General features: G+C 37.7%; 1 protein-coding gene across 5 annotated transcripts in view; it reads left to right on the top strand.

Annotated features, from left to right (window-relative positions):
- LOC126368411 (CUGBP Elav-like family member 1) overlaps positions 1-27693 on the top strand; it is a 506900-nt gene that overhangs the window by 284887 nt on the left and 194320 nt on the right. The window lies entirely within an intron of this gene.

Genomic DNA, 27693 nt, shown 5'->3' with positions numbered 1-27693 from the left:
GTTCCGACGAGACTTTTATTATAGAAATCGTCTTTTTTCATCATCGCCTCCCGGTGGCCTAGTTTCAAGCACCTGTTGCGTGCAATAAGGCTATGAGCCCCGAGAAACGCGCAATAAAAATATCGTAACGCGCCTGTAAAATAAGGCCCATAAAATATAACGGCCTATTGTGCCCTGACAGAATTCGGCCCTGACCCATCCGCAAATGGGACCCACATTATAATTTAAAATTAACGACTTACTTTTAAGAAAATTTTTCCTTAACTTTTTTACTTCTAACAAATGACAATTTTACAATTTAGCTGAATTCAGTCAACCATTTTTACGAATAAAGAACAAAATTATTATCCAGCCGTGTCATAATAAAACAACACTAACAAAAATTTATTAAATAAAATGCATTAAATAAACTGTTGAGTAAGATGGCGAAGCACGTCACAAAGGAAAAGGGAAGGAAAACAAAAATTTAATTACTAATTGCTCATCAAAGTTAACTAAAGGCAGTGGCCGACAAATTAAGCGGGTGGAAAATAAAAAGGTCAGAAAATGTGAAAGGGAGACAGAGATAGATAGAGGGAGAAAGAAAGAGCTTAAAGCGGCGCGGGCCGACCCTCTACCTCAGCTTAATTAATAGACTCTAATTAAAATTCCATTCGTTTGACCGGAAAAAACTCGACTTATCGTTGGGAGATATCTCTTTTGTGATGTTTGTGATGCAGTAAAATAATTCAAGGGAGAATTCTTCCCTTTAACAGAGAGTAATCATTTGGCAAACTTTTTTTAAGCAGGGGTTAGGCGCAAATGTATTTGATTACCTACTTGATGTAATTTTTAATAACAATAATAACAGTGACACATACAAAATACAATAACACAATACTGTTCATCGTCGTGTTCATTTCTATAGGCACGTTAACTGATAAAACTATCCTTCGAAAGACAATTTTAATTTCTAAATTTAAATTTGAAAAGATAAGTACTTAAAACGAGCGTTGTATTTTGTTTTTTTTTTGCCACGACCCGCGTTCACACCAGTATACCAACCATACAAAACAAGGATTTCCCTGGACTTTATTCTATTCGCACGAATTGACAGACTGAGCCAGTTAGTTAATCCAACGGGCAAAGTTTTAGACCCGAAATTGACCAATGTTCGTTAACAGTTTTAACTTGTTAGCAGTCGGTCTAACTCGTGTTTTGCACTGAATGTCGGTCTGTGTGCAATTTGTCAATTTATTGATGAACTTGTCTGATTGCGGCCGACTTGAATTGGAATTTGCCGTTCCTTCGCATCAAACTACTATTTTTGGTGCTATTTCTCTTAAGTATACAATTTCGGAATTGCCTACAAACTTCGCTCAACGGAGCAGATTATGTTCCCACTGCTGAGCAAAGGCCTCCCCTTCCTCTTTCTTCCTTTCTTTTTCTTTATATTATTTAAAATAAAATATTTTATACTGATTTTTATACATTATTATAATAGTATTATACAAGGAGAGCATACTGTAAAATTATATTATTTTATCCATAAATCTTGCGTATATTTTTATATCATTTCAAGTTTTCAGTTCTTATTCAATAGAATATTCAATTTTTATTCTATTCTATAAAAATAATATTAAATACGAGGGTATTTTCTGATTTTAATTCTTAGTCTTTCAATTTTAAGTCGTGTTTCGTGTAACAAAAATACGGAAGCGTTTTACTATTTCTTTTAATGAGAAATATAGTATTGAACCACAATACAATACCTTTACAAAATTTCTTGCCAAGTTCCCGATCGCGAGTAGAACGCAAGATAGGCAACTCGAAGGAAACTGTAATACAATACAATAGAGTACAATTGAATAGCCCACGCGCCACTACCTTTGTTCCATTGATCAAAAGAAAACTGTTTCAGTTCCAAAGGATACTGTCCTTATCTCGGTCCATTGTTTCTTGTATTAGTTTGCTCCGTTCTTTTATTCCACGACTCGGTTGATCCTATCGGAAGAACAGTACAATGGAAACTTTAATTGGGTTTATTTTTACTTGCGTCCATTTAGGTGGGTGTTTGAGATTTAAAATTCGAATTTTCAAATTTATCTTTTTTAAGATTTGTTTGTCAGTATTCTTTTGAATGAATTTTAAGTTTCAAATCGTTAAGAGCGGACTGTAGGTTTGTTTCTCTTTTAATTTCACATAGAGCTGCGAGTTCGAAATTCATCTGAATCAGACCTTTTCGATTTATTTTTCTCCTTTTCAAGATTGTGTCCTATTCTTAAAAAAAAAATTTCACCATAGATCTGTTCTGGTCTTGTGCTCAGCAATTTTGTTACATGAGACAAACCAGCTCACTTTCAGAGTAGCTCCAAGTCTGGTCCGTTTGTACGTCCGTCCAATGTCAAATCCGTCACTGTTGGACACAGATAAGCCGACGTCACGACGTAAGCTTAAGCGCACTCACGTCTTGGAAACGGCTTATGCATGTACCTACTGCTCAGAATTCGTTAGGAATTAATTTGATTGCTATTCTCCATTGCTTTGTTTAGTCTAATAGCGAATGGCAACTGACGCGAATCTACAATAAGCCACGTCAAAAACTCCTTCGTTGTATTAGGTGGACCAATGAAAGGCCTTTTTCCCACCGGGGTAAGCGGAGACTATCGAATTCCATTTCCTTCAATCCTGACAACTCTTGCTTCTTCCACATTCATCAATCGTTTCACGCGCGCCGATTTATACTAAACCATTTCTAAGGATATCTCCAATTTGGTCAAAGATTTTGCTACAACACAAAATCACGTCGCGGGTTCGAATACCAGCGGGCTCTATATAATTATAAACATAGCATCCCGCCTGTATTCCTAAAGGGATAGGCAGAGAGGGTGTATAATATATGCACCTCGCCAGCTATGTTTATGGCCCATGGAGTAGAAGGCGAGCCTATTGCCATCAACCGGCGGCTACAAGTCTCCAGGACTTGTACTGCTAACCACGTCATATCAATCATGTATATGATACAAACATTAATTCAAGCTCACAAAGTCGGATTCACTGGTTTAGGGTTGGATTTTGAGGTATTTATATTACAGGGGTTAAAAAATGTGCACGTTGAAGCAATTCTTTCACTCATTCATTCACATTGAATGAATTCAATACAGTAATAAATATCAAACCGCAGTCAAAGATATGCTGTCAGTAAAAAGTTGGCTTTTATTAGATCCCCAGTAATATAAATACCTTGAGAGCCATAAACGCCCACCTACAAACATACCTTTCACATCTTAACTAGGACATAGCATACGAGAGACACTTCCGAACGGTAATCCACAGACAACACAAACAGCTGGACAGAGCGTTAAACTTTACCTACGTGAGGCACACGCGAATCCCGCGGGGTAAGACCGTCCATTAATCCGGAATCCCGGGATCCCGGGATAGTACCGACAATACTTGCTATTAATACCACCATTTAACTAACGACCAGCAATAAGGGATAAATCTACTCGATTTGCTAAGCTGCTTAAAAACATTGCGTGTTTACATAGTGTGCTCAAGTTAGGGTTGATTTTACACTCGGAGGGTCTAAGTGGACAATAGGGTACCGATATTTAAATACCCTATTTGTTAGATCGTATGTATTTTCCTGTCAAGTGTATATAAGGGGGGTTGTTGAGTGCCCAATTTGTAGTTGGAACATGATGGTACAGTAGAAATTATAATGAGAAAGCTTATGTTTAATACCTCTTTCAATTAATGAGGGCCGGGCCGTGGCTAGTACTAGCAAGTATACAAACTATTTTATACCTAATGTTATTCTCAGAAAGTGGAATTAACAGATTTTTTGTCGGAAATATAAGGTAAGATAAGATCGAGGTAATGTTGATACAATAATTTTGCAACTTAAACAGGCAGTTTTAGGAAATTTTCTTTTCCTTTAGAAGTTAAAGGAAATTAAACAGGATTCGAACCGAAGCAATTTGGAAATTAATTAATACCGACTATAAAGACAAATAATTTCTCCAGAGATATTTTCTATAGATGCTACCTTCAACTGGAGTTGGTTCCCCAATTCCTTACCTGGAAGAAACAACTTGATTAATCCAGTTTAAGATCGTTAGGAAGTTTGATGAATAAGCTCAATGAACGATAAATTGCGGAACTCGACCGAAATTCGACATTGAGCGCGGAGAAACATTTGCAAGTCTCCTTTGAAAAGATTGACGAGGCTGACTCGAATTTGGAGTGACCTTGAAGGTAGATTCTAAAGGATGCTTTAACGGCTATAAGCTGCTTAAGGAGGAATTCAATAAAAAATTTCGGCTCGTATTTTCCAGCCACGTGTTTACAAGTTTACTAATTTTCACTAACACAGTTGGCTCGATAATCATTCATGACGATACGGCTCACCACCATTGGTCTAAAAGAAAGCTCGGTGAAGCTTGTGTACTCGGCCTATTTTGCGATAGATGATATCGTTCTGTTGTCTACTGTGATCTGGTGTGAAGACGCTGATCTCAATGTAATATTCAATATAATATTGAATACGTATGACAGCTAAAATTACATTTTAAAGAAAATTGTTATTTTCTCCCAAGAAGACTGACATTCGAATTGGCCCAAATTTCATTCAATTGAAACCATTTCATCAAGTTCAATACAATATAAATATGTTGTAACATTAGCCTTTCATTTTACTTGGTTCTAGGCCAAACTCTGTGTAATTGGAGTAAGTAGGTAGTATCAACCAATGTATCAGTTGCAATCGGCAGTGTAACTTTTCGTTGGTGAGTGTATTTTAAACGAAACTTTATCAATTTGACGACGAGACCGCTCCAGGCGTTTCGTTCAATCAATTACCTACTGGGTTACATCGACTTGCGTCTGTGTTCTAAATGTAAAGCTTTTTACCTATTTATTAAGAAAAAAGCAAAAGCGTACGCGTATGAAACGATTGATGAATGTGGAGGAAGGAAGAGATGTGTGTCAGGATCGATGCAAATGGAATTCCATGAACTGCTTCCTCAAATGTGTGTATATGTTTCCATTTGTAGTGACTTCGTCAGATGGCATTCTTGGACAGGAACTAAGCGCCCATGAGTCACCAGTATATTTGTAAATTACTATTGTTTAAAGGTACACTGCAATTCAAATTTAACAGTACATTCGTAGCCACATTTCACTACTTTTTTATACACAAGAATCCGTGATAGTCCTGTTCGGAGAAAGCGTGACTTACATCTTAATGTCACAGGTTTGAATCCCGGCTTGGGCTCTAAACCACAAATTTCGACTTTAGGAGTTTCAATTCATGTTTGGATCGCAACAAAAAATAAACAGCCTATATACGTCCCACTGCTGGGCACAGGCCCCTCCCCTCAATCAATCGGAGGGGGTATGGAGCATACTCCACCACGCGTCATAAATAATTGATATCACGTGGTTTCCAGTATCTATGTCCGGTTAATGGCATTATGCTCGCCCCCTATTACAACGGACAAACATAGCTGGCGACAAGTGGGTGAATAGACCTACTACCTACCCCTTCGGGAATATAGGCGTAATGCTATGGTGTTTATATACTATGATTCAGATTAAATAGTAAATTTGTAGCTACATTTCACGCCTCCCCGTCTTAATTAGCGAAAAGTTAAGATCATACAAGACAAGAACAAACTTTGCTCTGGCAACGTTCCAAGGCTTCTGAAGTGTCCAGAATATGATTTATCAACCACTTTGGCCACACACTTCGATGCACAGAGAAGTTTTTGTGCCTCTACAACTATAGAACTTCTTTTTTATTATTATTCATATGTGTGATTTGTTGAAACCCGTGTTAGACCAGTTGGAAGAACGCTTGACTGTCACTGTGAGGACGCAAGTTCGAATCCAGCGCGGACCTAAAGCATTGATTTTCGAAGTTGTTTCGTAAATGATTATCACATCCTCAGCGATGAAGGAAAACATCTTGAGGAAACTCCCATTTCTGAGAAATACTTTTCGGCGGTATGTGACCTAACCTGTATTGGGCTGGTTTTCCCTTTGCGCGTTGGAAGATCAGACATGCAGTCGCTTTTTTAAAAAAACGGACCTGTTAAATATTTTGGTTAGGTAAGCGGACCCTGTGAAAACGGGACAAGGCTAGGGGGGATGATGATGATCATTTTGCTTTCGGACAATTTGGTGATCAATCTGCAATATCCTAACCAAACTAGGTTTCATAAAAAGATTTTTCTGATATGTCCTACCGGGATTCCAACCCGGGACCTACGAATAATGAGACTTAAAGTTCAACCACTGGACCACGGAAGCCGTTGTGCACCGCATGTGTATTTTATATTAGTGCACTGAATGTACTGTAAAGAAAAACCGAAGCAGCGGAGAGGAATTCTGTTTAGATTCAAAGAGCACTTTAAGAATGCGGTGAGTGGAAGCAGGCGCGCTTGGTATCACAGCGCCTTTTTAAAACTGTCAAATGGTCTCGAAACTGGACCGATACAAAAGGAAAATGAACGAATACAGACTAGTTTTACGGGCAACATTCTACTTTCAAGTTTGGTCCAGTCGGGATTCCGGAAGACTTCACTATGCTTTACCATTGCAACTCACTTTTTTCGCACCTTTCGACCAATAAATGTAAAACGTCATTGCACCAAATCGCGTAGTGTAAAAATAACTGTGGCAAAAAGAAAACGCTGATTGTTTTGCCACTTCGCATGTAATTTACTTTAAGTAATTACAAAAGGTTACAAACTTGTCTGATAATAAGAGATAGACCGATGAATATAACACGAATGAAAAAGTAAATAATGTTTTTAACCTTTTTTTTAATAGGTAAGTATTTTTGTTGCAATTGTCAACACGCAGCATATCGATTTTTATAACATTCCGGCCCACAAATAATGTCATGAGGCAAACCTACAATAAGCCCGCCAAAAAGAATTTATTATCCTGCAACAAGCAACTTATAGGCAACAATTTGATGTCCGAAAAAACACGTTCTTTTTTCAAATGTTTGTTCTTATTGTTGTTATTCAATAATATTTATAATTATATTAAATAAAATGACCCTAAGTAATTGAAATAAAAGAGAAAATAACGTATATCGACGGGGAAGAAGCAAATACTCCTATCTTACACAGACCTAACTGTAAGATAGGAGTATTTGCTTCTTCCCCGTCGATATGCCAATTGTTACTGTACTGTCCTTTAGAATACAATTTTATATTACAACACTTTATTTCACTTAAAGACAACATAAAAGACAATTAAAAGGCTATATTGTGAATTTGTCACCAATCTAAAGCAAGCTTAGTTATAGGTTTGTTTTTTTTTTATAACCGACACCTGTAGTAACGATTTCGTGAACATTTTCGACTCTCAACCGGGCTATGGGAATAAAAGTTAAACAAATGGACGGACTAGGGCAAGTTTTAATAAGATTTTCTTGCCAGCCAGTGTGTGGTTGCACTAGCGGTCACGTCTTGTCCTGGTGTGACTTGGATGGATTCTCACTCCTTTTTTCGAGGTTACTGATCCTGAGAGACGTCTTAGAAATAAACACAACTTAGGATCGAAAATCGATTAAAGCCCACAGAGAAAAATCGAGCGTAAAAATTCTGCGAATGCGCTTTTCGGTGGATGTTCTTTCTTTTTAAAAATAGTTTTCAACACAGTCTCGTGTACAATTATTATAACCCTTCCTAACTGGCGTCGGTATTCTTAAAACTAGTCATCAAACTCGCTCGTTAGATCACAACAAGTCGCAGACTTCCTGTGGGGGTTCAAATGGCCACATCGAAACAATTCATCTAAGAAAGCAATGTTGCAATTTGACACTTTCACATATAAAAAAGTATGTGCGCAATGCAAACAAATGCCAAATAGCAATATTGCTTTCTTAGATGAAATGCTTTAATGTGGCCATTTTAACCCCCCTGTTCCCCGCACTGACCTGCACTCTTAATGTCTTCCCTTTTATGAGGTGTCGGGTTTTCCTCATCAAATCTTTATCGGCTGTTTTCATGTTTTCTCCAGCTTCAAAAATGTTTGTGACTTGTTCGGTTTCTGAATAGACAACGTGACGTTGGAAGATTAATTTCTTTCAGATATTTTTAACCTACTTACTTCTACGAAAAAGAAAGTTATCAATTGGAATTGTACAATATTCGTTTATGTTAGTCTATGCGACCTTTTAAACGCGTGTGCCAAATTTTACAGGTGTGTGTATGTATACATATAATTGTTTGTATGTAATAATTTATTTGTCCACGCATTTATCAGAAACTACTTACTACTAATATTGCCATATTGGGCAATATTTTTTTATTTGATTAAGTATCGTCCAATGTTTAGAATAAATCAGATTAGATAGAATTTATTGAATACTAATAACCAAACACTTCTAAACACGAAATGACATCAATAATTAACAAATTATAATGCTATTTACTGCACTCGTCAAAAAGCCCACCCCTGACTAATCCGGGCGCGAAGGTGCTCATTACACTTATTATTTCCTCGCTAAAAAAAATCTGCAATAAAGCTGGTTTCATCAAATTAATTAATTATATATTAATTTTTAAGAATTTAGATTCTATTTCTTCATTATTTGTCACTATTTCTTACTATTTATTAAGACAAATTTTGAACTTGGTAGGTATATTTTCTTTAATTAAGTACGATTTTGTCTTCAAAGGTATTTCATAAATAAGCTTCGTAAAATAATTAGTTAATAATGCTCATGCTATTTGTATTTCAAAATTAATGAATAGTGACGCTGTTATTTCATAGTGATTACCTTGAAACAGCAAAATGGCGGAATTTAATATAACTCAACTTCATGAAAGTAAAATAATATTAATCAAACGAAGTTTCATCGACTTAAATATTCGCCATTTAAATTTTCAATAATTTACTGTAAATTTTACACAAACCTTATCGTACCTACAATCGATTATATTATCAATTAGTCTTTTTGCTAAGTAACATTATTACGGAAACTCATTCCTCTATCATTTCCTAACTACCGTCTTTTTGTCACAAGCGCTGCGTCAGCGAATCCCGGTGCTCCGTGCTAGTCACTTAATCCCGGGGGTAGGGGGATTTTAGGAGGGGATAAAGAACTTTTTCTGCCACTTTGTCTCGACCTGAGTACAATTGTCGGATGACCTGACGTTTTTATTAAGGAGCAAAAGTGAGTCCATTTTTTTTCGACTTCCATTCCTGTTTGATTGAGTCAAGGGTCGGTGAACAATGGGATTATTACATCCCCTTTTTTTTTCAAATAACTCCTGCTGAAGTTGGAAATTTGAGTTCACTGTTTTAATATTATTAGTCTTTATAGCACTTTGTTGGACTTGAGATCAGTTGAGAAATTCGCTGAATTTGTTTTGCGATTGTTTATACCCTTTGGCTGTCAGTTTTAACAAAATTACAAGAACGTTTTCTATTAGCATATAAACTTCTAATATCGTCTGAGGCAGGGTTTTTTAAAATTCAAATGTGTTTGCTGCCTTCGTCTGTTTTTCCAACACATAATCTGGGAGTTTTCAAGGCTAGAGTGAATAGGCATATTTGCTAGGTGTGTTGACGATGTGATCTACCTCGTCACTTACCATCAGATGAGATTGTGGTCAAACGCGAGCATATTTTATTTAAAAAATAAACACACATACATCACTAACGAATGTAGAACAATGTAACAGATTTGTTGCAAAGTACGTACTAGATGTTAAGAAGGTTCTTAGAACATACTCGGTAGTAAATTCGCTTGTGAAACTTGACTGTGACCGAAAAGCATTTGTAATGTGTGTTGCATTGTGTATATGTGTACTATTTCCTCAAAGTGCTTCGGTTTTCAGTACAATTAAATTGAGAACCTTGTAAAGCTCAAAGAGCAGGTACAGTCATGAACAATATAATGTACCCACTTTAGGACTCTGTCGCACTAACATATTTGACATTTAGTGAGAATTACAGTTCAATTTGTCAAAAAAGTTAATGTGACATGGTACCAAAGTGTATGACACATTAATGCTCGTGACCGTGCGACTTAACGTACACACATACATAGTGATCACGTCTATTTCCCGTTGGGGTAGGCAGAGACAACGGAATTCCACTTACGACCCTGACACACCACTTTCGCTCCTTCCACTCTTATCAAAGACCGCGTGCTCGCCGGTTTAGAGTACTCTTGATCTGGTCTCTCTTTAAAACATCCCGTATCTGTCTTTTTTATAATTAAAACACCTAATAACGGGTTCTTACCGCGTTTGAAATACGGATATGAGATCTGTCTTTTTATTTTTTCTATCAATAATTTATTTATTCATGTTGGGACATGTTGCCCGAATGCCCGATGACCTCTGGGCCAAAAAAGCTACAGAGTGGGTTCCTGCAAGTGCTGTTAGACGTCGGGGAAGGCCACGGAAAAGATGGCGCGACGAGTTAGACCGCTTCTCGAAACGGTGGCGCGAGCAAGCTGGGAACAGGGAGGAGTGGAAGAAGGGAAGAGAGGCCTTTGCCCTGCAGTGGGACATTGAGGGCTATTAATAATAATAACAATAATTTATTTATTAGTTTTATAACCGACTTTCTGTGATATACAAACACATATCACAGTACAGGTAGATGAATGGGCTACGTTAATGACAGACAGATTTGTCTTTAGAATAAAATTCGTTCCATTTTCAAATTTTTGCTCCCGAAAATATTTCCAACTTGGCAGAACCAAAAGGGTGCCCTGAGGTCACTGACCTTTGACTAAGCCCAGCTGTTCCCGTTCTTCGGGAATAGAAAACAACATTTTGTACATGACACTGAAAATAATTATCCTTTTAATAACCGACTCCAGAACAAGTGTTTGCTCGTAGTACAATCGAAATAATTGCAGCGGGCCCACATTAAGTGCTACTGTAAAGCTGTAGTCATGTATAGTGAGAGTAAATCTTACTTTAGCTAACGTGCAACGACAATATAGTGCACATTGTATTCCTAAATACACCGTCCGTGTTGTATTTTCTGTTTCTAGCTTGTAACATACGGTTGCAAAATGGGGTATTAATCGCGCCCTTGTATGTATGGTAATCCATACAGCTACATATACATATAGATTACTATACATACAAGGGCGCGATTATTTATCCATACTAATATCATCGCCGTTGATATTGGTATGGATAAAATTACCGTTTTGGGCCGATTAACATAATGAACATTGACAAATAGATCGAGTTGGCTTGAAAATCTTAATACTTACTCAAAGTTGTAGTTCCTGCTAGGTTTACTACGATCTACTCTGCGTGCGTGCATGAAACGATTGATGAACGTTGAGGAAGCAAGAGAAGTGTGTCAGGATCGAAGCGTATGGAACTCCATAGTCTCTGCTTACCGCGGTTACTGGGTGAGAGCCCTCAGCGCTCCCCATTTGTCCGGACAAGTAGTTAATGTCATTTGCGGCAAACCTACTATAAGTCACTTCAAAAAAGTGAGTTTATGTATGTATGTATATTATGTAGTTCCTGCTCCTGCATCACTTGCACAAAGAATATAAGTAGTAGTATTTTATAGCCACAATTCTTAATGCGAATATGTTGTAATCCCTCAGAGCAGTAGAGGTACTCTGCCGTCTTGATCCTTTAAAGGCACTTAAAACTTCAGCAAAGTCCATAAAACATTAAAAGGAACCGAGAATATTCATAAAAAACACCGTCCTTCATACATAATATAATCATTTTTATTTTCATGGAAATATTATTGTGTTTTAATATTGTAATATTTACCATTACTCTAATTTTACTTGCTAGTAATAACAACTTTTGCAGTCATAGATTAAGTACCTACCTACTTTATATTCGTAATATACCTATCTAGACACGCGGTAGCGTGTCAAGCCAAGTTCAAGAACCATAACTGACGAGCCGCACCGTGTGTGAGCCACTTTTGACCCCCTCATAAATCAAAAACTATTTACACGATGCCAAAAGTAAGAATGTCTATCATTAAGTAAATCACATATTGAAGTCCAGTATCACCGCGCGTAATATCACCTCGTGTGTTTCAACGGAGGCGGCAACCTTCCAAGCCGCAATATAGCCGGCAGGTGCTGCTTGCTGAAATTGTTTCACCGTCCAATGTAAATATTAGTTAATTAAGTGTAAACCGAGCTCCCGACTCACCTCACCACTGTTTGACTTGAGATCGAGTTTAAAAACCTGAGCCGACATCGCCCCGAGTCGGATTGCTCCGCATTGCTCCGCACTGCTCCGTAACTCTCCGCTCCGCTCTGCTTCGCTCCAGTTCGCTCCGGTTTTTCCAATTGACACAGCTATTTCCATTCGGATGACAGATGTTCCGTGTTCCGTTGGGATTTTTTATGAATGGATGACTTACGTTTCCTCGTCATATTTTCCTTTGAGATTGTTGAGTGATATTCTAGGAAATAATAATGAATTTGACATCAAGTTTGACATAGATATTATGTATCTATAGTATAGATACAGTTCTCGTGAATAACTTGCGACGAACTTATTATCTTTATTGGCCAGAGCCGTAGGCCAGAGCCAAGAAAGTTAAAGCGTTTAACAGAGTTTATCAAAATATAATCTTGTTTAAACAAAACTGTACCGTTAACGAAAAATGAAACATCTGTTTGTATCATAAAAAAATGATATCACATGGTTTGCAGGATTTGTTTCCGCATAATAACAAAGTATTACATGAGTCCCCCCCACCACCCCCTGTTATATTTAAGATTCATTTACTCATGTAGAAAGACTCAAATATAACAGGGGGTGGTGGGGGGGACTCATGTAATACTTGTAAATGAGAATAGAAGACTCATATACATGAGTCTTAAATATAATAGGGTCTTAAATATAGCTAGCTCCTCGTCCGCCTACCCATTCTGAGATACAGTCATGATTCTATGTTATGTTGTTCAAAATACCTACTCTTAATCTTCTATAGGTACCTACCAGAAATATTTCTTTACATGGGGCTTAACAAAAAAAAGTGTTAAAATATATTGCCTCTATACCTGCCGCTCTAAATCTTCCTATGCACTAAAATATATGTTATATTTAATCACAACGGAACCTTTTCCAATAGAAACGGTTTTTCTCTCAAATGTTATGGCTTTCGACACTTTTATAACCAGTCATTCGTATCGAAATTCCGCTATAAAGCGGATATTGTATAAATTTTGCAGGTACATTTGGCTTTTTTATGACATTGGGGATCTTAAACGTCGTTGTATGATTTTGAAATTATTTTTAAGAACACTCATGGATGTTGTTTTTAAACTTACAAAAGTTGGAATTATATTCTATTTCTAGCTGAATTTTATAGAGATTGTAAAAGACAAACAGAAATTGTGAATATTAAAAAAACTGTATCTGATATTCATTTTATACCAATAAATATAGGTATCTAAAAGTTATTTATTACAGCGAAAGGAGATAAATATTGAGAGTTATCAGGGAGAGAAGAGGCTAGATGATTGGACACAAATACACCACGACGATTTTATTTAAAACATCATAGAAGAGAAGATACAAGGAAAGAGAGGAAGGGGAAGACCAAGAAGTGCTTATATGACACAGTTAAAGAAAAGGCGAACGTCGTGTGTTACAAAGAATTGGCATTTGATAGACAAGAAGCAGAATGTTGCACCGACAAGAGCGCGGCTTTTCAATAAATGATGACGAATTATTACAGTATTATTTATTATCTTGGTAAAGCAATTGCACTTTATAATAAAAACTACCTGAAGTGATAAAATGGAATTAAAAATAAGCTTACTCTTCAACTTTTTTGGCTAGGGACACATATGCACTCCGGCAATAAATATGTCGGAGCTTTTCACAAAAAGTATTAATTTTTAACAACCGGTTGCAAAACGAAGCTGGTACAAAGTCTAGGTTTTATTTCACGTGATAATAAAAACGATCGTAAATTTTAACATTCAAGATATTAACATTGGAGGTAATCGAGGTCAAAATCTATTATTTAAAAGTTGTTTACCAACTAGGAATCGTAAATTCTCAGTCATGAAACATGACTTTGTTTGGGTACAATGATACTGTCTGAATATTTTTGTCCGGCCAAGTAGTTAATGCCATCTGCGGCAAATCTAAAATAAGTCACGTCAAAAAAAAAACTGTCTGAATAAATGTTATGCCGAACTTGGATTAAAAATCAAACGTAAAATGCCTTCATTTAGCTGCTTATCATACAATACACCAATGAATAAGATAAAGAGTATGTAAGGATTATTTGAAAAATAATAAAGAAAAAAATTAAAAATAAATAAGAGTATTTTTATAGGTCTTAATTTCTTAATTGTAAATTCGAAAATGATACCAATTTTTTGTAGATGGCAAACTTTAAACTCAAATGTTTCTTTAATCTAATTACCCGAGATAAATTCCTATCGAAATCTTTACTTATTCACGCGAAGCATTTTACTATATTATTTAGTATATTTGTAATCAATCTCGAAGTTAGCTTAATCAACCATTTCACTCAGAGAGACAGTAGGTACGGAACTTGTTCAACTAGGTCACTTTATTTTTATTTAAATAGGGTTATGTTTAACCACATCCTCGCCAGTTAATTAACTACACATTTTCTGAAATGTTATCTATTCTGGCTTAGCGTCATAAAGAATTACTTCCGGTCAAGTATTTAATGCCATTTGCGGCAAATCTATAATAATTCACGGGAAAAAAAACTAGGATAGAGCAATGATTTCTGACTGATTATGTACGATTGTCTACTCTTTCTTTGACTGACTCCTCAGAACTAACAAGAATACCCAGCCAATAAAGATCGAAACGAACACGATCTAAAGTAAGTAGCAGTATCGAAATCGGAAGCTATTATTTTGTTGAGAGAATATAATCAACATTTCTATATTAAGCATATATCCGTTGCAGGCGGGGCAGGGGGGAGCAGTGGCGGGAAAACATTGCGGGGCGGAAATTGCGTTTCCGTGGCGAACGTACGCCAGCAAAGGTCGGGGAGTCCTAATTTGCTGAATAATTGCACAAGCAACGATGTTGAGTAAGTACAAATAGATGTAGCGGCTTCTCTTGTGGGAACAGGTTGTCCGAGAATGATTATGATTCAACGGGATGGGAATTTAGGTTGGTAGGACTGTAGCGATTACATTTTAGGTTTTGTTGTTGATAAGAACTATGTTCTCGGAGGAGCTCGGTGGCGCAGCGGTAAATGCGCTCGGTCTGCAATTGTTGAAGTTAAGCAACTTTCGCAAAGGCCAGTCATAGGATGGGTGACCACAAAAAAAAACAGTTTTCATCTCGAGCTCCTCCGTGCTTCGGAAGGCACGTTAATCCGTTGGTCCCGGTTGCATTAGCAGTCGTTAATAACCACCAATCCGCACTGGGCCCGCGTGGTGGTTTAAGGCCCGATCTCCCTATCCATCCATAGGGAAGGCCCGTTGCCCTGCAGTGGGGACGTTAATGGGCTGGTGATGATGAAGAACTATGTTGAGTAACTTCAAATACTTAGGTGAGTGAGATCGCAGCTTTTATTCTGGGATCATATCGTTCATCAGATAATTATCCCTGAATCCCGGTTTCGAATCCTGGTAGGACGTATTACAATGATCCCTAGTTTGGTTAGGTCATAACAGGCTGATCACCTGATTCTCCGAAAGTGAGATGATCCGTGCTTCGGAAGGCACATTAAACCTTTGGCGGCTCAATGATAACCCTGTGACCAGAAGTACGATAAGAAGAAGAAGATAATTACTATAATCAGAAATGTTGTGGTGGAAGGGAAAATAAGTATCTTATTTATTGCCTCGGATGGTATTCACTGTCTGGCCAGACAAATAGAGAGCACTGAGGCGTTTCAACCGCCAAAGGAATGTGTTTTAGAATAAAGATACATGATCGATCACATTTTCTTTGGCAAAAGTCTCGGATCTTCGCTATTATGCTGGAAAGCAGAATTCACGTCTTCTTGACATATTTTACTAACGAATATATTCAAAATGACAAGGCTTTGCCAATAAACGTGGCATCGTTAAGGCTCCTTAGGTGTCAGATGGAATCGTGTCGGTACAGTTCAAATTGAATAGCCTAAGGGTGTGTTGTAGACAAGGCAGGCAAGCATCTGAAGGTGTTGTTTTGTAATCGGAACTTCAAAGGCCTGAAACGGCCCTTTGTAGCTATACCCCGGCTATATTTGTATGTTTCTGGTGTTCATCTTTGCTGTATACGTATACAGGGTGTTAGTGACATCGTTCCGAATACTGGGGGGATCATGTTGATTTTTTTTATTTTGAGTTCCATACTTTTGCAACAGAAAGTTCTACTTGCGAGTCATGGTCCGAATCAGACTTCAAAGTTTTCGTTACGATGTTACTAACACCCTGTATATACATCATCGATTGTGCTATAAGATGCACCTCTGATATAAAGTTATTCTCCGCCAAAATGAAAAAAAAAAAGAAATAAAAAGACCTCGTTATTCAGTAAGCGTTTTCTTAATGTATTTTTATTACTTGCTGACTATTTTTTAATTAATCTACTTCCGTAAATACGTTTATGATGCATATCTGAAATCAAATTTTCTATACCTCATCTAACGCCAGAATCCGACAGAGATATTAATGGTTATATTCAGTGGTGAGGATTCGAATCCAGCACAGGCCTAAACCAATGATTGTCGAATTTGTTTTCGAATTCATGTTTGGATCATAAATGATTATCACGTGCTCAACCACATTCCCGAGAAATGCATTTTCGGAGATATGTGACCTAACATGTATTGGGCTGGCTTTTCCTTCGCGGGTTGGAAGATCAGACAGGCAGTCGCTTCTGTAAAAAAACCGAACCTGTCAAATCTTCAGGTTAGGTTAGCGGACCCTGTGAAAAACGGAATAATGCTAGGGAGATGATGAGTCAGTGGTGGGGGAATGCTCCGTCCCGTTCTAGCAAAACGGTATTTGTAGGACACTGTACCCGTGACGTCACGAATTCCTTTTGAATTCCCAAATTCCAGATGGTTCAACTGTTTTTCAAAAAATGGTTCTGTTTTCAAATCTTCACTATCACTTTGTCTATTTTGGAACAAAAATGAAAAACATGATCCCATGATCCTATAAGGGTCGTCAATGGTGGCTGCAAATTGTTTTTGATTCCTCGTGGCTCTGCCCACCCCATTAGGGATTACGGGCGTGACTTTATGATGGTTGTCAACTACCGTGTTGCAGTAGTCCAATAATGTGGGCGCGCAGCTGTAATAGCCAATAGTCGAGTGTACCTTAACTCATACCACCGCTTTAAAAAAAAAAACAATTATAACACTACATCAGTTCCAAACACGAATACCAAAACAAAAAAAAAACATAAACGTCATACTTCCAAACAAATGATTCCGGTGGGAACAGGATTCCGCTGGAAGCCGTGTGGAAATACCACAAAAACATGAGCACGGCAAGTAGTTTTCCAACTTTGCTTTGCCAGTTGCTCTGGAGCTGGGCCATTCATCCCCATATCGAGCCTAGCAACAGGTCGGCATATGGCGTATGCTCTAAAATATGCTTCTTCTTTTTGTTGTGTGATCCATTGAACCGAGCTCATCAACCCACCAGGGAGAGATTATTATTGAGAGAGGGGATTATTGAGACTCTTCTAAAGGTACTCCTTCACCTTCAATTATGATTCGATTTTGAGCATTACGTTACAATACTGCATAGCTTCTTATTAGCGGTTCTCCTCTTTTTCGTTCTCCTCATTGGTACCTACTCGAGCGGACACAAATTTAACCTAATTTTAGTTTGATAGCTCTTAAATTATAGCTGTCTTTCACTAACAATACGTGCAAGAAAGAGATGGAGCTAGTTTTAGTCCTGTCAAATTAATTTGGTTGTTTCCCGAATCGACATTACACTACGGTTTCCACCCAAACTACAAAAAGAGTACCGCTTTCGAACACAGCACAGCATTGGTCTCAAAACTAATTGCTACAAACGATACTGAGTTCACAATCACTACAATTTAGTTTCACTTATTTTACTACATAAAGTTCAAAACTAGAACCAAACTTTAATCCCCAATGCAATATAAATTGAAACACAACCATTGATTTTAATACACCCATTTGACCAAAATTTCATTTGAAATACCCGAAAGCAAATGAATTTAACATTGGTACCCCATTAATAGTTTACCAAGTTAATTTATTTATAAGCACGAATGAATATTCAAATATACAGTTTTAAGCTCATTCGACTAAACAATTTGAAACTGTGAACCGTGCTATTCATAATGGAGGCAAGGAGTCCGACGAAACTATAAAATTACAATATGACTTTGAAATGTTGAAATTCAGAACAAAACAAGTTGGACGAGAGCAAGGGAAGTTGGACGAATGAAAATTAATGAAATTCCTCGAGGACGGAAGGTTTACAAAGCCGGTGGCCAAACGACGCGAGTTCACCGCGTTGACACTTAAATACTAGAGGATACAGTGGTAAATGCAGCGAGGATGAGAAAGAATACGAAATAGGTAAACTAACACCAATAATCCCTATGAAAGTTGGTTGACGTAATAGTCATTGGAAGGCAGACTACAACTACATTTAGTATTTGAAAACATCAAAAATGAAGACTATCTAATACATTTTTACAAAAATTACACGAATGTCTTACACAGTAAGGCGATTTTCACACGACACCGCTCTCCGACGTGATTGGCGGTGAAACAGTCGGTAAGGTCGTAATCCGTCTTCTGACTTGTATGTAATCCGCTGATGGCTAACATACGAACACCACCGCCGCGCGGTGCACCGCTACAAAATCCGCGTCGTATGGAACTGGTACTGAACATACTCCACCATGACTTAGCGGAGATTCTATTCACACTACGCCTCAATGCAAGCGCTTAATAAAACCATAAAATAGGTCACCACAATAAAAGAAAATGCAGTTAACAAAGTAGGAATAAGAATTGCGACGATAAGCAGACCTAGTATTGCTTGACCTGACCCAGAAGGCTTTCCGTTCCGTGAAGGAATGCGAAACGTCCCTGGAGATGCTGACATATATGTATGCACGTCAGGGAAAAAGAATAAAATTTTATTTAAGTACCGACGCCCGAAAGTTTTAAATTATCTAATAATTGGACAAAATGTTCATTTTAATCTGTAAAGCCGCGAGATAAGAGTATTAGTTTCATTGAAGCTATCATCTACGTATAGAAAAAGGCAAAACATTGCAATTTGAAATTTTACCCATAGCTATGAAAAAGTTCTTACTTTTAACTTCTTACATTTTTGCGCTCAACGATATCAATAAAAATATAAGTTTATAAACTAAAACCCGACTATGGAAAAATCATGCTCTAAAAAGTAGGAAACAAGGAAATAGGTAGGTATATTTCTCTGAAATTCTTCTGAATCGTGTGATGTTAAGAAGATAGCCGTGGTCGTATACCTATCTGTCCTAAGAGTTAACTTACCACAGCATACGTCCACGGCTATCTCCTAAAGATCATATCATTCGAAAGAATTTCAGTAAAATATACCTATTTTCATGTTTCATAGTTTTTAGCTCGTGATCATTTCGTAGTCAAGTTTTACTTTTTAGTGTAAAAGTAAAAGGCTTGAAGGCTTCTATGCAGCCTTTTTTGACCCCTAGAACTCGCTATTTTTGCTCAAGTTTCAAGAACTTTGTTAGTTCCACTTGACTGGGGCTTCGACAGCACTCGGACAGTCCACAAGTCTCGCAACTTGCCACTCTACTGCGATGGTTGACCTACTCGTATACTGCAGTTTAATGTATTGTTATTCTGTAGTCTTTTACACTATTACATTGTCAACAAGCTGTTGCGAAGTCTTCAGTAATGTACATACTTACATAACTCACACCCGTAATCCGTACTTCTTCTATCGTGTGGGTTATGAGATGGATTGCCAATCTCATCAACCCTGGTGTCAGAGTTATTCTTGAGCCGCCAAAGGCCCCTGATATTATTCATTCACTTACTCACGACTACGTACTTACTTCAGTAAGTAGCAATCGGGATCAAAAGCTTAACGTTTCTTCTAAAGCACGGATCATCTTATGTCCCCACCGGAATTCGAACCCGGGACCTCCGGATTGTGAGCACAACGCTCAACCGCTGGTCCACGGGAGCCGTTAAACCCTACTAGAGTGGGGAGAACCAACTTGTAACCGCTTTTGATACAAGTCCTTCTTTTACGGGAAATGGAATTAACAACTTGATCGGACAAAATAAATGTGCAGCGCTGAGGGCTTCACCCGGTACAAAATTTAAGACAGCAGGTGTGAGAATGCCCAGTTAGGCGCGAATTTGGGGTCACGCGTCATCTGAGAGTATTATATTTGAAAGAATTAATCTACCCTAGTGGGCCGATAGCGGTAAGCGCTGAACGTGCGAAGTCGTCGACCGCCCCGCGGGGTCGACGTCGGAGTGAAGTCTTCATGGTTATATATATTATAATTGACCAGCATTGATTGATCAGCATTCAGCATTGGTCATCAACTTAAAACCTAATTATATTTAGGACCTACGATAATAATATTTTAATTACGGAACCTGTCAATACCGGTGGAACGAGAGTTAAATTAATTTCTAACAGTAAAACGTAGCATGAAAATATGGAAATTAGCATTTACTCAAAGAGGTATTTCTTCGCCGAAACGAGTTGAAGTAAAAGGTCTGCGGCTGCGACTACAATGAGTAGCAGAGCGACAAGCGGGGCTAGTGTTGCCTATCAACAGGCAACTATCGATAGAATCCATAGTCCTTGCAAGTGTCAGAAGCACTATCGATAATGGTGCTAATTCCTATAAACACCATCTAATTTTATTTCAAGTTACATCTGTCATTTTCTTATCCGCCGAAAAGGAAAGGGACGGCTAATCGACAAGCATAAAATTTATGGAACACAAGTCAATTTTAAGCACAAATCTAAAACAACCATCTTAAAAAATTACATTGGCCAATAACCCGCCAGAATTATGTTGACAGCACACGTCAAACGGTTTGCATACTAGCGAGATACCTATTTGATTCGCCCGGGATATTCATTCATTTACTCATTCTTCTTAAAATTAAGAGCTGTCAATCATCCGTCCCATTCCTTTTCGGCGGATAAGATTATGACAGATATAACTTAAAGTAAAATTAGAAGGTGTCTGCAGGAATCGGGGCCATTATCGTATCTGTTAATTTTAAAATGAATGTGCGAATGAATACATAACCCGGGCGAATCACATAGGCGTCTGTTGTCAACTCAATTTAATCGGGTTATTCACCAATGTATTTTTTTTGACAGGATTGTTCAAATTTCTGCCTATAGTAGACGTGTGTTTTATAAATTTTATGCCTGTCAATTCTCTCTCTCTATTTAAGAGCTGCGCTCTTGTCGGTGGAGTAACCGCCATTCCTCTCTTCTTCCCGCCAAAACCTTCACCTCCCGATACGACACGACCTGCACCTTCTCTTTTATTTGTTTCATAAATGTAATCCTAGGTCTACCCCTTCCTCTCTTCCCTCCAATTTTTCCTTCTATAATGTTTGTTATAAATGAATCGTGTCGTGTCGTGTCATGTCGTGCCTGTCAATCGTTTTGAAGCATAAGGTCAAAAGAGCGAAATGTCAAGTGGTAGCAAATTGTCAAAAGAGCAGAATGTCAAAAGCGCATATTGTCAAAAGCGCACAATGTCAAAGGCGCAGAATGACAAAAGCGCATAATGTCAAAAATTCTACTTAAACGGATTAACTGCTTAGATATCGATTTTAACTTTTTTTGGTCAGTCTGACTGAGTCATGGCGGGGAAAAAAAATAAAACATGCATATTTTTTGGAATAATATTTATTTTTGTAATCAAAAATAATTATTTTTAAAAATCAACAATAAGTATAATCATCATCAAACAAGCAGTATCAAATGAATGAATCATTTGTTAGAAAAATCTAGAAGTTTTCTAAAACTACCCTCAAATTTTTTATGTTACTACTATGGCATGACGAGATGCGTTTCGTTTCATTTCATGGATTGTACTTATAAATAATTGCAAGTATTTATTTACGACATGAGTATATATATTTTCCTGTTATATCATCATAATAGGAAAATATTGTAAGATTTATGAGGAGTTTAAATCAATATATAGAATCATTTTTTACTAATAGTTTGATATATATGATTGTCGGCATAATATAATAAAATAATCCTACTAATAATTAGAAAAATGTGGGAGGGTGTGTATGTATGTTTGTTACCTTTTTACGCCTAAACGGCTGGAGGGATTTAGTTGAAATCTGGTATGCACGAGGATTTAAATGCGAATTAACAAATAATTTTTGTGAAAATAAAGAGTAATTATTATTTTTTAAAATAATTATTTTTGAACATAAGGTTACTATTCCGATCTGCCTATCTCGAGGTCGTGGGTTCTATTCCATTTTGAACCTTGCTGGCTTATAGTAATAAAAATTAGTAGATATAAAAATATGACTTGTTTTGTTATTGAAAAATTACAGTAATTGTGTTATTGTCGTTAGTAGTGAAGTTGTTGATGATGATTATAGGTAGTTATTGTTGATTTTTAAAAATAATGATAATAATTATATACTTGGACAATTGACACAGAGCCATCTAGCCCCAAACTAAGCTCGAAGCTTGTATTATGGGTACTAGGTAACTGATATACTACTTAAATACTTTTTTTGTAAATAAATACATATTATACATAATATAAACGACCAGACACGAGGCGAATTTTAGTTTTGCTAACATTCGCCCCGGGCGGGATTCGAACCCGCAACCCCCGATTGACGGACCGGTGTTGTTACCATTGCGCCACAGGGGTCGTTTGATTTATTTGATTACAAAAATAAATATTATTCCAAAAAATATGCATGTTTTATTTTTTTTCCCCGCCATGACTCAGTCAGACTGACCAAAAAAAGTTAAAATCGATATCTAAGCAGTTAATCCGTTTAAGTAGAATTTTTGACATTATGCGCTTTTGTCATTCTGCGCCTTTGACATTGTGCGCTTTTGACAATATGCGCTTTTGACATTCTGCTCTTTTGACAATTTGCTACCACTTGACATTTCGCTCTTTTGACCTTATGCTTCAAAACGCCTGTCAATTACCCGTCCCGTTTTTTTGTCCTGTTGTTCTTTCGTTCATGTGTTACGTAAGCGGACCCTGTGATAAACGGAATAATGCTAGGGAGATGATGATGATGAATTACCCGTCCCTTTCCTTTTCGGCGGATAAAAAATGACAGGTATAGCTTAAAATAAACTTAGATGATATGTACTGAAATCAGCACCAGTATTGATCTAAATGACCTATCGATGCGCTCGATGGTACCATCGCAGTAAGCGAGGTGCGTTAGCAGTGGTGGCTTAATATACTTAGGACTACAGTTCTTGATACGTTTTTATTGAAGTCATAAGTAGTCGCCACCGTCCCCGCTCGCTATCGCTCCGCTGCCCTCTGTATTGAGGTCGCAGTCTAAAAGCTTGAAAGTACTTGAACCACTGTGCACTCTCATTACAGAATGTCGCAGCAAATACGGATTCTTAAAGTTCTTTTGCAGCCTTGCTTGTTGCCTAGCTAACTTTGGAGAGCGCACTATTTCTTTTATTTCAGCAGTTGTTTTACCTAGCTATATAGGACTCCTGGCAGGTTAAAACGTTATATTAACCTCGTAAGAACCGGATTTCAAGACACAATATAATAGTTGAACAATGGGATTTTTTGGATTTTAGGAGGTTAAAGCAATTATTAATATAAAAAACAATATTGCTATTTAACATCTATTGACATTGCGCAATAATGTCAAATTGCTATATTGCTTTTTAGATGAAGTGCTTGCTTTTTGATATTCCTTACACCGACGTTATTTTATCCCTCTCAACATCGACTATGCCCCGCTAACACCTAAATCATCTCGGGCTTTTTACATCTGTACCACATGATGCGAAATTCTTACAGCAGCATTCAGAATAGCCGTAGAGTGTTCTATACAAGTACCTTTATAATCCTTCTGTGAAAACTTTTCAAATCTTTTTCCGATCGTTTTTTTTTGGTGATACAGCTTAAGCGATGCCCGCACGACTGCCAAGTATTTGCACACGTCTTGAAGGCTTGAAGGGGTGCAAGCGCGCCCTTTTCGTGACGATGCCGATTTTCCGTGCTCAATAAAAAAAAATCTCCTCAATTTATGTCGTCGTAATAGGCAATGCGGATAATTCACCATCGCGACGCGACGGTGCCGCGACCCTTTCGGTGTTTATTTCGTTTTTTCGAGGAACGGTAGCGTTGAATTCATGCGTTCTGGTACTAGAAAGCACATACACAAATTAGAATCATTTATACAACGTAATTATTATGGATAATCTCGGCAAAGTTCAGTTAGACCTTACGTAGTTTGCAACATGCGTAAATTCTAACTGGATATTATGTGCTATAGATATATAGCTCCTATCCTAGGGTAGATAGATACCTACCCGCTTTTCGCTAAACCTTATTATTTTGTCCTTGAATTGTTACTACAATATTTGATGTACATTAGTATATGTACTTTATTAATACTCTATTGCAATGGGAGATTTTCTTTTAGTTACACTTTGAATCGTATTTTTTTTATATATAACGAACTTTCACAAAAGGCACAAAAGCCGGGGATACCAGGAAAAACCTCAGCACAGGGCCCTAGACGTGCTTTGAAAAAACATAAAATATTGCTATACAATAAAGTAATTTGGCTGCCTTTGAATTGCGTTTAACAAACTACGTTACTTTGCCATTACCAAGATGCCACAAACGAATAATATATGAAACTGATATCTATTTCCTTGTTATTAGTTTTTTTTTTTCGAATTTAATCATTCTTACCCAGACCCGGACCCCCATTGTACCCAGCAGTGAACGTATATATTATGCTATTTAACGAAGCCTTCATATAATTATGATAGAACTTCACTTAAGGTAAGTTCGTTTTATCATTAATTATGACATGTACGTTTCGTTATAAGTATGATTTCAAAATTAGCTCGGCCATTATATACGGCGATACGGCTCACCACCCATCACGTTGGTGTAACAGAAAGCTCGGTGAGGTGTGGGTACTTAGTTCATCTTGCGATGGATGTGCCTAAGATTTTCTTTGGTCATTGAATTTACCGAATGAATTACGATGTTACTAAAATATATTTTGCAAATTGCATTCTAGACGATTAAAAATACATGACTAAAGATCACGTTGTTGACAAAAAAAAATCATAGTTCATCTTGCGATTTGGATATAATCGTGAGATTATATTATGTTATTATAGATATACATCGAAGAAAATAGGAATAATATAACGTTCCGTTCCTTGCAGTAACCCACCAAGTTCAGCGCCAAATATATCCAGCAGCTAAGAAAAAAGGAATAGAAAAAGAAAATCCCCCATTTTCATTCTATTTTCTTCCAAATAACACTTGAATCTTCAGGATTCTGATTTTTTCTATCTTCAGTTCGTGAACCGAGAATGCTGAGTGCAGTCGTTTGTACTAATGCAAAGTTTCAAGTCCCACTCAGCGGTTTTCGAGTTCCATCTAGACAAGTTACACTGATAGACTGAATAGGTATTACAGTGTCAATTAGCGTTTTTATAATACTTCTTTTATAGCTATCGAAAAAGCTATTATTTTTAGTTTCGAAACATAAATTTATTTTTTAATGTTTTCTTTCTTTAAGAGAAAAGAAAAGAAAAACATGTCGTAAGAACATAACATGACGTAGCATCACGCCTGTATCCCCGAAAGGGTAGGCAGTAGTCTATAGTAGGTATACTTTTTTTTTTTTTTTTGACGTTGGGAAATGCGTTACGCATACCACGCCGCCCGGGGGGACGACGTGGTTATGTGGGACTCCCCGGGTGTCGCCACCCGGTATACCCACTAAAACCCAACGGTGTTCCTCTTTGCCGCCGTGTGGCGGGGATACGGGAACGCAATTGCACACAACCGCGTCCCCGCCGGCGGATGCCCTTTAAGGCCCAGCGCCCATGGGAGCGCGTCAAGCGCCTCCCCCTCCACCGAGGGCTGCCCGGAACACTTGGGGAGCCCTACAGCACGAGACCTATGTTGTGGACGGCGGTCCCCCGACCACCGTCCACAGGTCCCCATCAAGGCGGCGCTCGGTCGATCGCGACCAAGTGCGCCCGTCGCCGCCTTCCTGGTCGCCTGCGGCGAATCGGGAGCGAGTCGACAGAGTCTTCCCGTTCCCTCTCCGCCGCTTCCTTCGCGGACATGACTATGTCCGCGAAGGTGGATAGTAGGTATACTCACCCATTCCTCGCCAACTACGTTTAAGTCCTATTTGATAGGGGGCGACCTTATTGCCAACAAAGAAAAACTAAGAATAATTTAATAAATATATTTTTATAGGTACCTAATCCATTTAATACTATTACAATATCTGTTAAAACTAAAACATAAATAATATTGTATTTACTTAACTACGAAATGTATTATGTAACTTGTTAAAATAACAATAAATATACAAGTTAGTATAATAAACCTTTAATTAGATGGTGAAAAATTTCGCAAGGCCATAAATTTAAACGAAATCGCGCGTCGCAAAAACAAAAAGCAGCCAAATGTCACGACAAAAGTCACCCCATTACAAAAGAAATGAAAGACATAATGAATACAAATAAACACATAAATATTTGGCGGAGGGAACTACGGGCGCGGGTGGTTTGGCACGGTCGCGGTACTAAGCATAGAATTATGGTAATACTATTAATATTCGGGGATGGATGGAAAGATGTAGGTAGTGGTTACACTTGCAAGGTTGAGTCAAGATTGGAAGTAAACTACTTTTAGAAAAAGAAACTTTTTTATACATGTAATAGAGGCCGATTAACAGCCTCTGTGGTCTAGTGGTAAGAGCGTTAGGCTCATGATCTGGAGGTCCGGGTTCGATTCCCGATGGGGACATTGTCGAAATCGCTTTGTGAGACTGTCCTTTGTTTGGTAAGGACTTTTCAGGCTTGAATCACCTGATTGTCCGAAAAAGTAAGTTGATTCCGTGCTTCGGAGGGCACGTTAAGCCGTTGGTCCCGGCTATTAGCCGTAAAAACACCTCCACCAACCCGCAGTGGAGCAGCGTGGTGGAGTATGCTCCATACCCTCTCCGGTTGATTGAGAGGAGGCCTGTGCCCAGCAGTGGGACGTAATATAGTCTATTTATGTTTATATGTAATAGAGGCCGAGCCTATTGCTATTGACCGGGAAAAATCCTGGAAACAACGTACGTGATATCAATTATGATCCAGACTCAAAATAGTATTCAGTGGCTTAGAGCCGGAATTGAGTAGTTTCCAAAGTCAAAGCTAAATTAAAAAATCCTGATTAGTAAATAAAGACAAATCTAAAGGTGACAAAAAAAGGTTTTCTTTTTTTCTATTTAACTTATTTGTGAATGTATTAATAAGTGCGACATTTTGTCACGTTTTTCTATGACGTCACAGGTTGCTTTTTCATACAAATTCCATAGTAATCTCGTGTTTTGACGTTTAGTAAAAAGTAATCGTAAAAGTAGTCGATTTGACTAGTTGGAAACTAGACTACTTACTTATTATAACTCTTAACACTATGACGTACTCGTAAGTCACGCGCAGGAACAACAGGA

The sequence above is a fragment of the Pectinophora gossypiella genome, chromosome 7 (genome assembly GCF_024362695.1).
Source record: "Pectinophora gossypiella chromosome 7, ilPecGoss1.1, whole genome shotgun sequence".
NCBI lineage: Eukaryota > Metazoa > Arthropoda > Insecta > Lepidoptera > Gelechiidae > Pectinophora > Pectinophora gossypiella.
The sequence above is the reverse complement of the archived record's forward strand: the minus strand, read 5'-3'. Positions and strand labels throughout refer to the sequence as shown.